Below are 11528 nucleotides of genomic sequence, written 5' to 3' on the forward strand. Positions count from 1 at the left end.
TGACTGAGTAGCAAGATATGAATTCAGTTGTGATTCTGTGAGAATTCACAGATCCAGTTTCTCTTTTTTTAATCTTCCCCTTAACATTTAAAGGAATCTACATGTATGTGTGTGTGCTCAAATATGGCTTCTGGAAAGAAAATAAAGGATTAAATATGAATTACTAAACAGACATTAATTAAGAAGTTCCCCATACTTTAAGAGTTACGCAGCATATTCGCCAGGAGTCATTCTTGATGCCTAAACATCTCTCTCAGATAAGGCCAAGGATGATTGAGAATGTCTTGCTGCTTGTCTGCCGAATCTGTTTTCTTCATTTTCAATCATGTCGCCATCCATACTACTAGTGCTAACGTTACCACCATCATGCCGCAATGATTTCCCGCAAATGAATGCCGCCGAATCTGTCGAGTCGTCTTGTAGTGGTGCGTCAAGTGCAACGTACATTCCCATCCAATTAGATTGAATTCGGTATTGATGACGCGAAAAATAACGGTAACTCCAGTGAAATTATTTGATACTTGTTAATGAGGACTAGATTAGGACTGTATTTTTGATGCTTTATTAAGATCAAGCAACGTGTAACCTAGCTAACAGGTTAACACAAACAACTAAATCACTAGCTAACTTACTTTAAATTTGCAAGAACTATAGACCAATACAACAACAGGCTTAAATTAACCGACAACATAAGTTATACGACTTACAGTTCTCAAGGACGCACACACACGATCTAACGGATTATCCTTTTTTCTCCGTGTGCGTCGCGCGGTGATGGCGCGGCGTCGGCGCTTATTTTCCCGACATGCACTCACAATCACTCCTGATAGACGACCTTTTGTACAAAACTAAAGTAACGAGCCAATTTTCTAAAATGTAAGGAGTAGAAAGTACAGATATTCGTGTTAAAATGTAAGGAGTAAAAGTAAAAAGTTGCCACAAAAATAAATAGTAAAGTAAAAATATCTGAAAAATCTACTTGAGTACAGTAACGAAGTATTTGTACTTCGTTACTTCCCATCTCTGTCTACAGCCTACCAGGTGGTGTTCTGTTATTTAAGTGCACGGTTTAATTCAGATTGGTATGTATTAAAACATACTAGTCGTATATGTAGGCCTGTCGCGATAGTCAATAAATCGAGTTATCGCACGATAAAAAAAAATGAGCTCGATAATTTTTCCGGCCGCGATAATTTCCATTTGCATGCTTGTTTGTTTTCCTCGTCTCTCTCTACCAAAGAGACTGGAGGACCACTCTCGGTTCCTTAGCGTAACGAGGAGTGAACCCTCTTGTCAGTCGCATGGTCTTTGTGGGGGCGGGACTGCGGACAGAGACAGACAAACGCTAGTTGAGAGTTGGAGCAGGGTTTCCCGCAGCACTTTGCAGTTAAGGCGCCGTCAAAAAGAAAGTAGGCCTATATGAGCGATATCACCCGTGTTATTTGGCGTCTCGTTTCTCCCTTTCAATCCAAACCACACAGCTGACAACCTGCAGGTGGAGACTGTGGAGCCGGGCTCGGACATACACGCCGCTGGTCAGTCTCGCAAGCGGTTTCAGGAAAGTGGCTCCATGTTTCCGACAATGCACAGAACATTAACGGTACAAGCCTACAGCTGTCCACGGACACGGAGTGTGGAAAGTATGTCAGAGTTGCACCTGTGTGTGTGTGTGTGTGTGTGTGTGTGTGTGTGTGTGTGTGTGTGTGTGTGTGTGTGTGTGTGTGTGTGTGTGTGTGTGTGTGTGTGTGTGTGTGTGTGTGTGTGTGTGTGTGTGTGTGTGTATGTGTATGTGTATGTGTGTGTGTGTGTGTGTGTGTGTGTGTGTGTGTGTGTGTGTATGTGTGTGTGTGTGTGTGTGTCCGCCCGCCCCCACGAAGCTCCGACCTGAAGAGGAGCAGAAGCCGCACCTTCGCCAAAATGAAGACTGAAAAACAGAACTATTTTGGTACATTTACTCGCCATGTGGCAGATAGCCATACAGATAGATTTAATTTATTAATTATATATTATTTAAATTTAATATTTAGAGTTAAATAATTGTAAAATGTAGTACAGAGTCTGTAGTCTGAGAACTTACGTGTCACAAACGGCAATTCCACAACTGTACATCAGCGTGAAAGACGACATACCAAAGGAGATCAAAGACATGTTCTGGATATTTAAAATGTCTTCCAGTTCCAGTGTTAAATATTATTTAGAAATAAAAGTGTATTGATCTTTGAAAAGGTGTACCTGTATTATTATGCCATTATCATTATATTAGATGCAAATGGTCTCTCAATGACAATATTATCGTTTATCGCAATAATTTCTGGGACAATTTATCGTCCAGCAAAATTTGTTATCGTGACAGGCCTACGTATATGTATCAATTCATACTTCATTATTTGACATAAATTAATTTCAAGTCAACGTCAAGTGGTCATCTTAACTATGATATCAAAATAAATACAAATGTTTAAAATTATGTTAACACCATTGTCATGTTGATGCTGAAACAACTATTTGATTTCATTTTTTTTTAGGTTTATCCTTGTCTTACATTATAATGTACAGATTTTCTTTTTTACACTGTTGCTGACCACAATAGAGTCCTCTCCAAATAGAAACATAGAAGCAGAGTCTGTGGCACACAGGTTTAAGTAACAATATAAGTACAAAATGAGCCATTTTAACCAATTTGTACAGTGATTTCATTCTTATTTTCTGCACTGTCGAGCTGCATGATTTATATTAGAGAACAGTTCATCGTCAAGTCAAGTTTAATGCAAGAGAAAATGATGCACAGAATTCTTTAAACAAATCAGAGGTCAAATAAGCTGCATGTCATTACTCAACCCCCCTCTGTTTGGTGTGTTAAGTTGTGGGAGCATGGCACTCAGCTCCGGTGTTCCCATGTGTCCCTGCTCCATGGAGCCTGACATTGGGCCTCCACGGCTGGGGTGGGGAGAGCTGGAGTGGAGGGCACCGTGTTGAGGTGAAGGCTGGGGCTGTATTCTTGGGGAGGGACTGGACTGTGGGGGCTGCTGCGAAGGTGGACGGGGCTGGGGAGCTTATTCGGCACCTGGTTTGCAATAGCTGCGCAGTAATTCCTGCAGGGCAATCAGAGCAATGTTACCATCCACCACGTGTTAATGAGCTGGCCCTGCTGGGGCAAAGGGCTCCCCTGAGCCTGCAGAGGAGCCATGTTGAGCATCAGTCAGAGTCAGAGTCAGTCACTCGGCCGACATGTATCTAGGGGGACTGTGCAGCCCACATCGAGCATTAACACGAAGGTCGAGCATGTCTCTACAAACCCCCATAAATGTTTCCATGTCCTGCATATGGTCAAAAGTGAATGTGAATGGGTCCTTGGCATCACACTCCATTGTGTCCATCAACACTCTCCAACAATTAAGTTGGTCATCATGATTCATCCACACAAATGACGGCTCGTGCACCCGTCCCTTAAACAGCCCAGGGTTGTTCCTGACGATGTACTCTGCTGTGTACATGTCTTTGACAGTTAATGGTAGCTCCTCCACTTCTACCTGCTCCTCCTTTGATAAGGTAAAATACATTAAGTTAAGACTACTCTATAACATAAGATGTTTATGCCATTTCCGTACATGAGGAACATCACCAACATGGTATTTATTATAAATTCAAGACATTTTCTCAGTGGTTCCTTGTTGAAATGAGTTGCCTAGTGTTGTCCATTCCTGTGAGTTTTGGTTCTTTCAAAAAGGACCTTAAAGACATCTTTTCATTATAAATTAATTAAGTAGTTCTTATGAGTATTTGAGTATTATGGTATTTCCATTAGGCTATTGATCATTGATATTACATTGTTGTTCATTACTGCTATTTTCCTTAATGTAGTCTAAGCAGCATTTTAAAAGTGTTTACTGTTAATTTTTAACTTTTGTATTGTTTTTATTTGTAAGTCACTTTGGACAAACGCATCTGCTAACTCATTACCATAACTATTACATGCACAAAGAAAATATAGGATGCAAACGTGAAAATGGTTGTCTGGTTAGTTTGGCCATACCTCGACTTTGTGGGGTCGAGGAATCCTATAAATAGGTGGTAGGTTGCCTGCCATCAGCTGTTTTGCCTCCTCTGTCCAGAAGGCAAAGCGCTGTCCGATGTGCTGCCCATGCCTTTTCAAAAGCCAGAGTATGGTACTTTTAATATAGCATAATCGTAAAGCAGACCAATGTTTTACTGAATGAAATGTGTCCTACCTTGTGATTGAGAATTTCTCCTGAATCTGGAGACACCACCACTTGCGAATGGATGGTATGTCGCTCTGTAATACAAATGTAATATTGGAGACTTGTGCTGTTTAGTTTTTAACATTCTTGGATAGATACATAATATGAATTACAACTTACATCCAAAAAGTGAAACTGGGCACCAGTACAGATGCAGAGGGCGTACTGTTAAAGAGAAAGATACTGATTACAGAGATGTAGGACAAACGGGAAAAATTGCGTGGAAAGTGTATAAGCTTACCATAAGCATGAAGATCCCACAGCTCTGTCCATCTGATTGAACTGGAAATGGCTGGAAAGTAATACATAGTTACTCAGATGTAGTGTTGACAACCATTACAGTATACTGTGTCCGCTGTGCAAAATTAAATGCGGAAATATTACATATAGTAAGTAAAGTTACATCAAAATCTTTGCCTGTCTTCTCCACCCACGGCCCATTAGCCACTGCTTCTGCAGTTGTCTGGAAAACAAATTATGCGAGATTTAAAAACTGAAGCCATAGAACGAGGCTTTTGCTCAAACCTGAAGCCATAGAACGAGGCTTTGCCTAAACAGGATATCAGTCTATTTCACTCGGTTTGATCTGTAAGGCTGTTACACAGTGTCATCAGAATGATGATTTTCAGAGTGCTGTTCAGGCTTAACTGGATGAAAGAACTGTATAAAAGGCACCCATCATGTGTTAACTTTAATTCCCATAGTAGCATGTAACTACATGCACTGTCTGTTCTCTGTGTGAGCCTTAGACGACCACAGGTCAAACCTTGCTAATGTCCTCTGCGTATGAGTTTCAAACCTGAATATGGTTCGGTACTCCTCATCTCCAAACCCATTTGGACGTAATGAGTCCAGAAAAATAGCCTCCTTCTTAGCAACTAATAACACCTGTGAAGCACATAAGCCATACATGCCAGCTACAGGGGCACCGACTGGTTTAAATAATAGAGGAAACACACAAAAAAATGTTACTGTACACAAAGCATGTAGTGGCTTACTGTTTTTGACTCCCTACTCCATGCTGGCAAAATGATAATGTCTTTTGATTCCACGTTTTCCTATAAAAAAACACAATGTTCAGATCTCCATGGACATATCTTCACTTAAAGAGGTGTATCTGCTGGACTTATGTCAACACATTATGCAACTTACTTGCAAACTGGCTTCACTATGCTTCCATGTAGGTTGATTGTATACAGGTCAGCAATGTGGACATCCATTCCCTGAATAATATTGTATGTCAGTATTTCATACAATGCAAATTTATAAGTGTAAGTCATCGAGGAAAATACAAAGACATACATGTCTCCTGGCTGCCTCCTCTACCAGCATGAAGCACGCATTCCCAATCTGAAAGCACAGAATGTTTTGCATAATTGCAATAAAGGCATTAGAACCATCCAAACTCTTCACAGCAATATCCACTTACATTGCTCTCCACCTCCTCATCCAGCCCCAAGCTCCAAAAGTCCTCCCTTCGAAGACACATTGGGCCATCCAGAACAACAATTTCTTTTGCTGGACGTGCTCTGTCCAGCACATAGGTCAGCTAGAAATAACAAAAAATATCCCTGTTATGAATGAGCAATCATGCATTTATTATTTGAAGCACACCAACAAGCTATGCATGTCAACTATCCAGTTTAGTTTGGCACTCACCAGTTGATCTTGCTGTGGACCGAAACTCTTGGACCACAGTGGACCTTTATTGGCATACTGGTGGTCCACCAGTCTAATGTCCTCTGCCCTCTTGGACCACAGTGGACCTTTTTTGGCATACTGGTGGTCCACCAGTCTAATGTCCTCTGCCCTCTTGGACCACAGTGGACCTTTTTTGGCATACTGGTGGTCCACCAGTCTAATGTCCTCTGAATCCTCTTGGCTCCCCTCTGGTTCACAGCTATGGTCTACACAATGGGAAAGTAAATACTATTAGTTCATGTTTCACTTGTTATGTTTATTTTTCGACTACATAGGTATTGTTATAGATCCTACTACTACATTCGCATAGTCATTTTGCAAATATTAACTTTTGTTTTCTGACATCATCCCCCCCCCCCCCCCCCCCCCCCCGCGGGGGGGGGGGGGGGCCCCCCCCCCCCCGCCCCCCCCACACCATCCCCCCTTCTCCCTTTTTTTCCCCCCCCCCACAAGACCCCCCCTGCCTTGACTGAGCACTAGCGCACCCCTTTCCCTTTCTTGGCCTCAAAAGCCTTTTTTTGTTTTTCCTGTGCCTTTTCAATGTTGTTCAGTACCTTAAAGATAAGAATGTATAAATTATAATGCGAACATTCTTATTCACATTGAACATGCCATCCACACAACTCTGAACAGACCTTTTCATTGAGGGCCTTGACTCCACATAGTTTTAGCTCCAGCTCCTCCTCTGGGTCTGCCAATTCTAAGGCGGAGTCTGTCTCACAGGCATATAATGCCTGTGGTAGACGGGGGTGTCTGTTATACATTAAAAAGTCTCTAATTTGAAACAAAAAGTTTTTGTTAGATTGCATTGAACCACAAAATAAAACTCTTAAAACATGTATGTGATATATGTTATCTAATCATTTTGAATTATAACCTGTTTTGCAGTGTTACTTCCATAAACTATGGCCTGCAGTTGGACGTCCCAGTCATCCTGGTGCTGACTGACGTATTTTGTGAGAGTCCTCTTCACGTCTTGGTTAGTTCTCTCATCCTTCAACATGCAAAGGAATTACTACATGCATTTAAGTGTACGTTGGCTAAAGTTGACTTGTTTTGAGGGATGTCATGATGGCACACTTACTTGGCCATTTGACTGGGGGCGGTATGCACTTGTAATGGCATGTTTGATGTTCAGTGCCGCGAATATGTGTAAATGACTAATGAACGTGAATTGTGATGTCATATGACCTGTGTGAAGGAGGTGAAGGGAGAGGGTAATCAGGACACATACGTTTCCGTTTTTACATTTATGTTTATTTCACACGTCATCAATGTATAATTTAACACAATCTCATAAAGTACAATGATCATATATAAGCCGCGTGAAATGGGGAACCCCAAATAAGCTACTAAAAGCTTTATGGGGTCATTCTTCTGGCATCCGTGACAGCTTTTGACCTGATGGATACATTTATCATTTAGACCAAATAATTAACTGAAGTCAAACAAAGCCACTAATGCAATTCATTGCCTGAGAGCCATAGTGTTACATACAAAATGTTTTTACCCAATCTGCCACATCTGCCTTTATGCTGTCCCAGTAGTACCCCGCAGCAACCCTGTCCGTGGTGGCCCTCACGCCCCCGTGGTTCCCTGTGCCAGGGTTGTTGTGGCACTCCTCCAGGACAGCCCGCCTCTGCTCCTCAGACAGCACAGCCAGCCTCATATTTTCCACACTGGGTCCAGTGTAGAATAATTGACTTTCTGTGATAGACATACCAATGTTTGTTAAGTAATGATTTTTGCTGCATTGTTTTGGTATTACAATACGGCACTTATGTGCACGTGTCTTTGTTCAGGGATGCAAACACGTGTGATGAAAAAAGAGAGTGACATTTCTGTTACCGTGAAAGGAAACTAGCCTATTCGAAATGTTTTAAATGTGAATGCTCTAAACGTAATTCATCATTAACTAGATTAGGCAAAGCATGACACGTTCATCACTCAGTTGGGGTGTAAGCCTATGTCTTGAGTGATCGCCTTCCCTTTAAATGTCTGGAACTTTAACTCCATGCTGTTTTTGTTGTTGGACAGCGCCGTCTTTGATTCAGAATTTTCTTAAGGTTTTCATAAATGACACATGGGGGGGCGCCGAAAAGCGCGCTATTTGCATCCCTGTTTGTTCCAGTTATAAGTATGGCTGCTACAACACAGCTCACTCACTTCTTTTCAACTCTGACTAAACTTTACTGAACAGCTAGGGGACCGTTCGTTATTTATTTAAGGGGCCACCGGAGGAGTTTTGGGACCTTGAGTCAAAATAGACCTGAACCTCCCTTCAACAGCAACAAATTTTTGATGACCCTCCAACATGATTGGGAGAAAAAAGGATGACCCTCCCCAACACTTTATTATACTGATTTGCAATTGGCAAAGCTGAACAGAATTCCATTTTTTTTTACAGCCATGACATAGATGGATAAACGGCTGCATTGTCATCTGACGCATCCCACTCCTCTGTTATGGTGTGGGGGCCATTTCAGTAGATTTACTCACCAACGTTGTCGAAACACAATAAGCATGGAAACTAAATGCACACTTCCTGCGTTACTTCAGATACTAAGTTACTCATCTAGTAAATAAAACAATAAAACATTAAGACCATTCAGCAAAGCACACTGGGTAATTCAACACTGGTTGCTATGGACTCGTCACTAGGCTTCCTCAGTCATTGAATATTTTCGCATTGGTAAAAGTGCCGAAGCAGAACATTATCCAAAACTCAATTTCTCAGACGAGCGTCAATTTGGGAGCTTGCATGCTACCACTCCTTCCTTCTGAAATCCCTTAAAAAGGCTGTCGTTTGCACAATTTCACAAATAATCACCGGGACCAAAAGGATATACCTCCCGTCTCATGCCTTCCCGGCTACTCCTACTCCTTGATGTCCACTTAATATTAAGTGAACATCAAGAAGTATTTTGCATGGATGTATATACATCCATGCTCGAAACCAGAGCGCTGTGAAATTAATGAAATAAAAAAAAAAAAATGCGCCCAAGCGTGGAACAGATCGTACAGTGTCGTAAATCATCGTAAAACATGATTATCGTCGCAGAACGGATCGTGCAGGCAGCACGGATCGTGTACCGACAGTAACGCTAAAGTTAACTGCTATGGTTATCTGTTTATAAAGTGGAAGTAGACAACTTATCAACTAGCTAGTTAATCTGTCTGCTTATCAACTCCTTGAACGGATTATAGTAACTTTTAGCACGGCTTATTGTAGAAAAGGCTACCGCAAGAAAAACATTGGTTCACTGAGGTTTGTTTGACTGCCAATGTTAGCTAGCAGAGCTAACGTAGCTAGCGCGCTGCAATCACGTCCGATGGCAGACAGAATTGCAAAATAAAAAGCAATCCAACAGCACATTATACAATGTAAACAAAGACATGTTTTCTTGTGGCGGCTGTCGGTACACGATCCGTGCTGCCTGCACAATCTGTTCTGCGCATGCGCAAGATGTTCACGCATGCGCAGATGATAATACTGTTAACGTTAGTTTAGCTAACAGCTAATTCGTTTAACTGCTAGCTGACAGCTAGATTCAGTCTAAAATAACGTTAAATCAAACTTAATGGGAAAAGCAGGCTACAGCTAAATTAAGACTTTACAGTAATAACAATAAAGACAAGTATTGAGTGATCGTATTTTAAATGAGCACAAGTAGAACTCACGTAACAGCTGTTATCTTAACGTTTATTTTCAAGTTTTATTTTGAGGGTATTTTAAAGTTTGCATGCTGTTTCAGCTAGCGGTTAGCCAAATAAGCTGTTAGCTAAACTAACGTTAGCTTGCATGTTGAGGCTAATGGCAGACCGCTACAATCAGCTAGCGGTTAGCCGAATTAGCCGTTAGCTAAACTAACGGAGGCTAACGGCAGACCTCTACAATCAGCAATCAGCTAGCGGTTAGCCGAATTAAACTAACATTAGCTTGCCTGTGGAGGCTGTCGACCGGAAGCGTGGAACAGATCGTGCAGTGTCATAAATCCTCGTACAACAGCGCATGCGCGAACATCTTGCGCATGCGCAGAACGGATCGTGCAGGCAGCACGGATCGTGTACCGACAGCAGCCTTTATAAAATGAGCAGTGGTGAAAGTTATTAAAGGTCTCATGACATGGTGCTGCTTGGATGCTTTTATATAGACCTTAGTGGTCCCCTAATACTGTATCTGAAGTCTCTTTTATATAGACCTTAGTGGTCCCCTAATACTGTATCTGAAGTCTCTTTTATATAGACCTTAGTGGTCCCCTAATACTGTATCTGAAGTCTCTTTCCCGAAATTCAGCCTTGGTGCAGAATTACAGCCACTAGAGCCAGTCCCACAATGAGCTTTCCTTAGGATGTGCCATTTCTGTGTCTGTAGCTATTGAGGAGGAGAGAGGGGGGGCAAGGTGGAGGGTGGGGGTGTGGCCTTGACCAACTGCCACTTTACTCATTTGAAAGCCATGATGTCTCTCTCTCATGGGTGGGCCAAATTCTCTGGGGTAAAGCAGAGAACGGGGAGGTAACCTTTCTCCTTATGACCTCATAAGGAGAAGATTCCTGATTGGCCCATCTGAGCTTTCATTTTCTCAAAGGCAGAGCAGGATACCCAGGGCTCAGTTTACACCTATCACCATTTCTAGCCACTGGGGGACCATAGGCAGGCTGGGGAAAACACATACAGGTGCTGGTCATATAATTAGAATATCATCAAAAAGTTGATTTATGTCAGTAACTCCATTCAAAAGTGAAATTTGTATATTATATTCACTCATTACACACAGACTGATATATTTCAAATGTTTTCTTATAATTGTGATGATTATAACTGACAACTAATGAAAATCCCCAATTCAGTGTCTCCGAAAATTAGAATATTACTTAAGACCAATACAAAAAAAGGATTTTTAGAAATGTTGGCCAACTGAAAAGTATTAACATGAAAAGTATGAGCATGTACAGCACTCAATACTTAGTTGGGGCTCCTTTTGCCTGAATTACTGCAGCAATGCGCCGTGGCACGGAGTCGATCAGGGAAATGACACATGGGTCCTTTTGGTCTTTAGCCCAGGCGAGACGCTTCTGACGCTGTGTCTTGTTCAAGAGTGGCTTGACAGCTGAAAGCCATGTCTTGCATCCGTCTGTGGGTGGTGGTTCTTGAAGCACTGACTCCAGCTGCAGTCCACTCTTTGTGAATCTCCCCCACATTTTTGAATGGGTTTTGTTTCACAATCCTCTCCAGGGTGCGGCTATCCCTATTGCTTGTACACTTTTTTTCTACCACATCTTTTCCTTCGCCTCTCTATTAATGTGCTTGGACACAGAGCTCTGTGAACAGCCAGCCTCTTCAGCAATTACCTTTTTGTGTCTTGCCCTCCTTGTGCAAGGTGTCAATGGTCGTCTTTTGCACAGCTGTCAAGTCAGTAGTCTTCCCCATGATTGTGTAGCCTACAGAACTAGACTGAGAGACCATTTAAAGGCCTTTGCAGGTGTTTTCAGTTAATTAGCTGATTAGAGTGTGGCACCAGGTGTCTTCAATATTGAACCTTTCCACAATATTCTAATTTTCCGAGA

This window comes from Perca fluviatilis, chromosome 4, assembly GCF_010015445.1.
Source record: "Perca fluviatilis chromosome 4, GENO_Pfluv_1.0, whole genome shotgun sequence".
Taxonomy (NCBI): domain Eukaryota; kingdom Metazoa; phylum Chordata; class Actinopteri; order Perciformes; family Percidae; genus Perca; species Perca fluviatilis.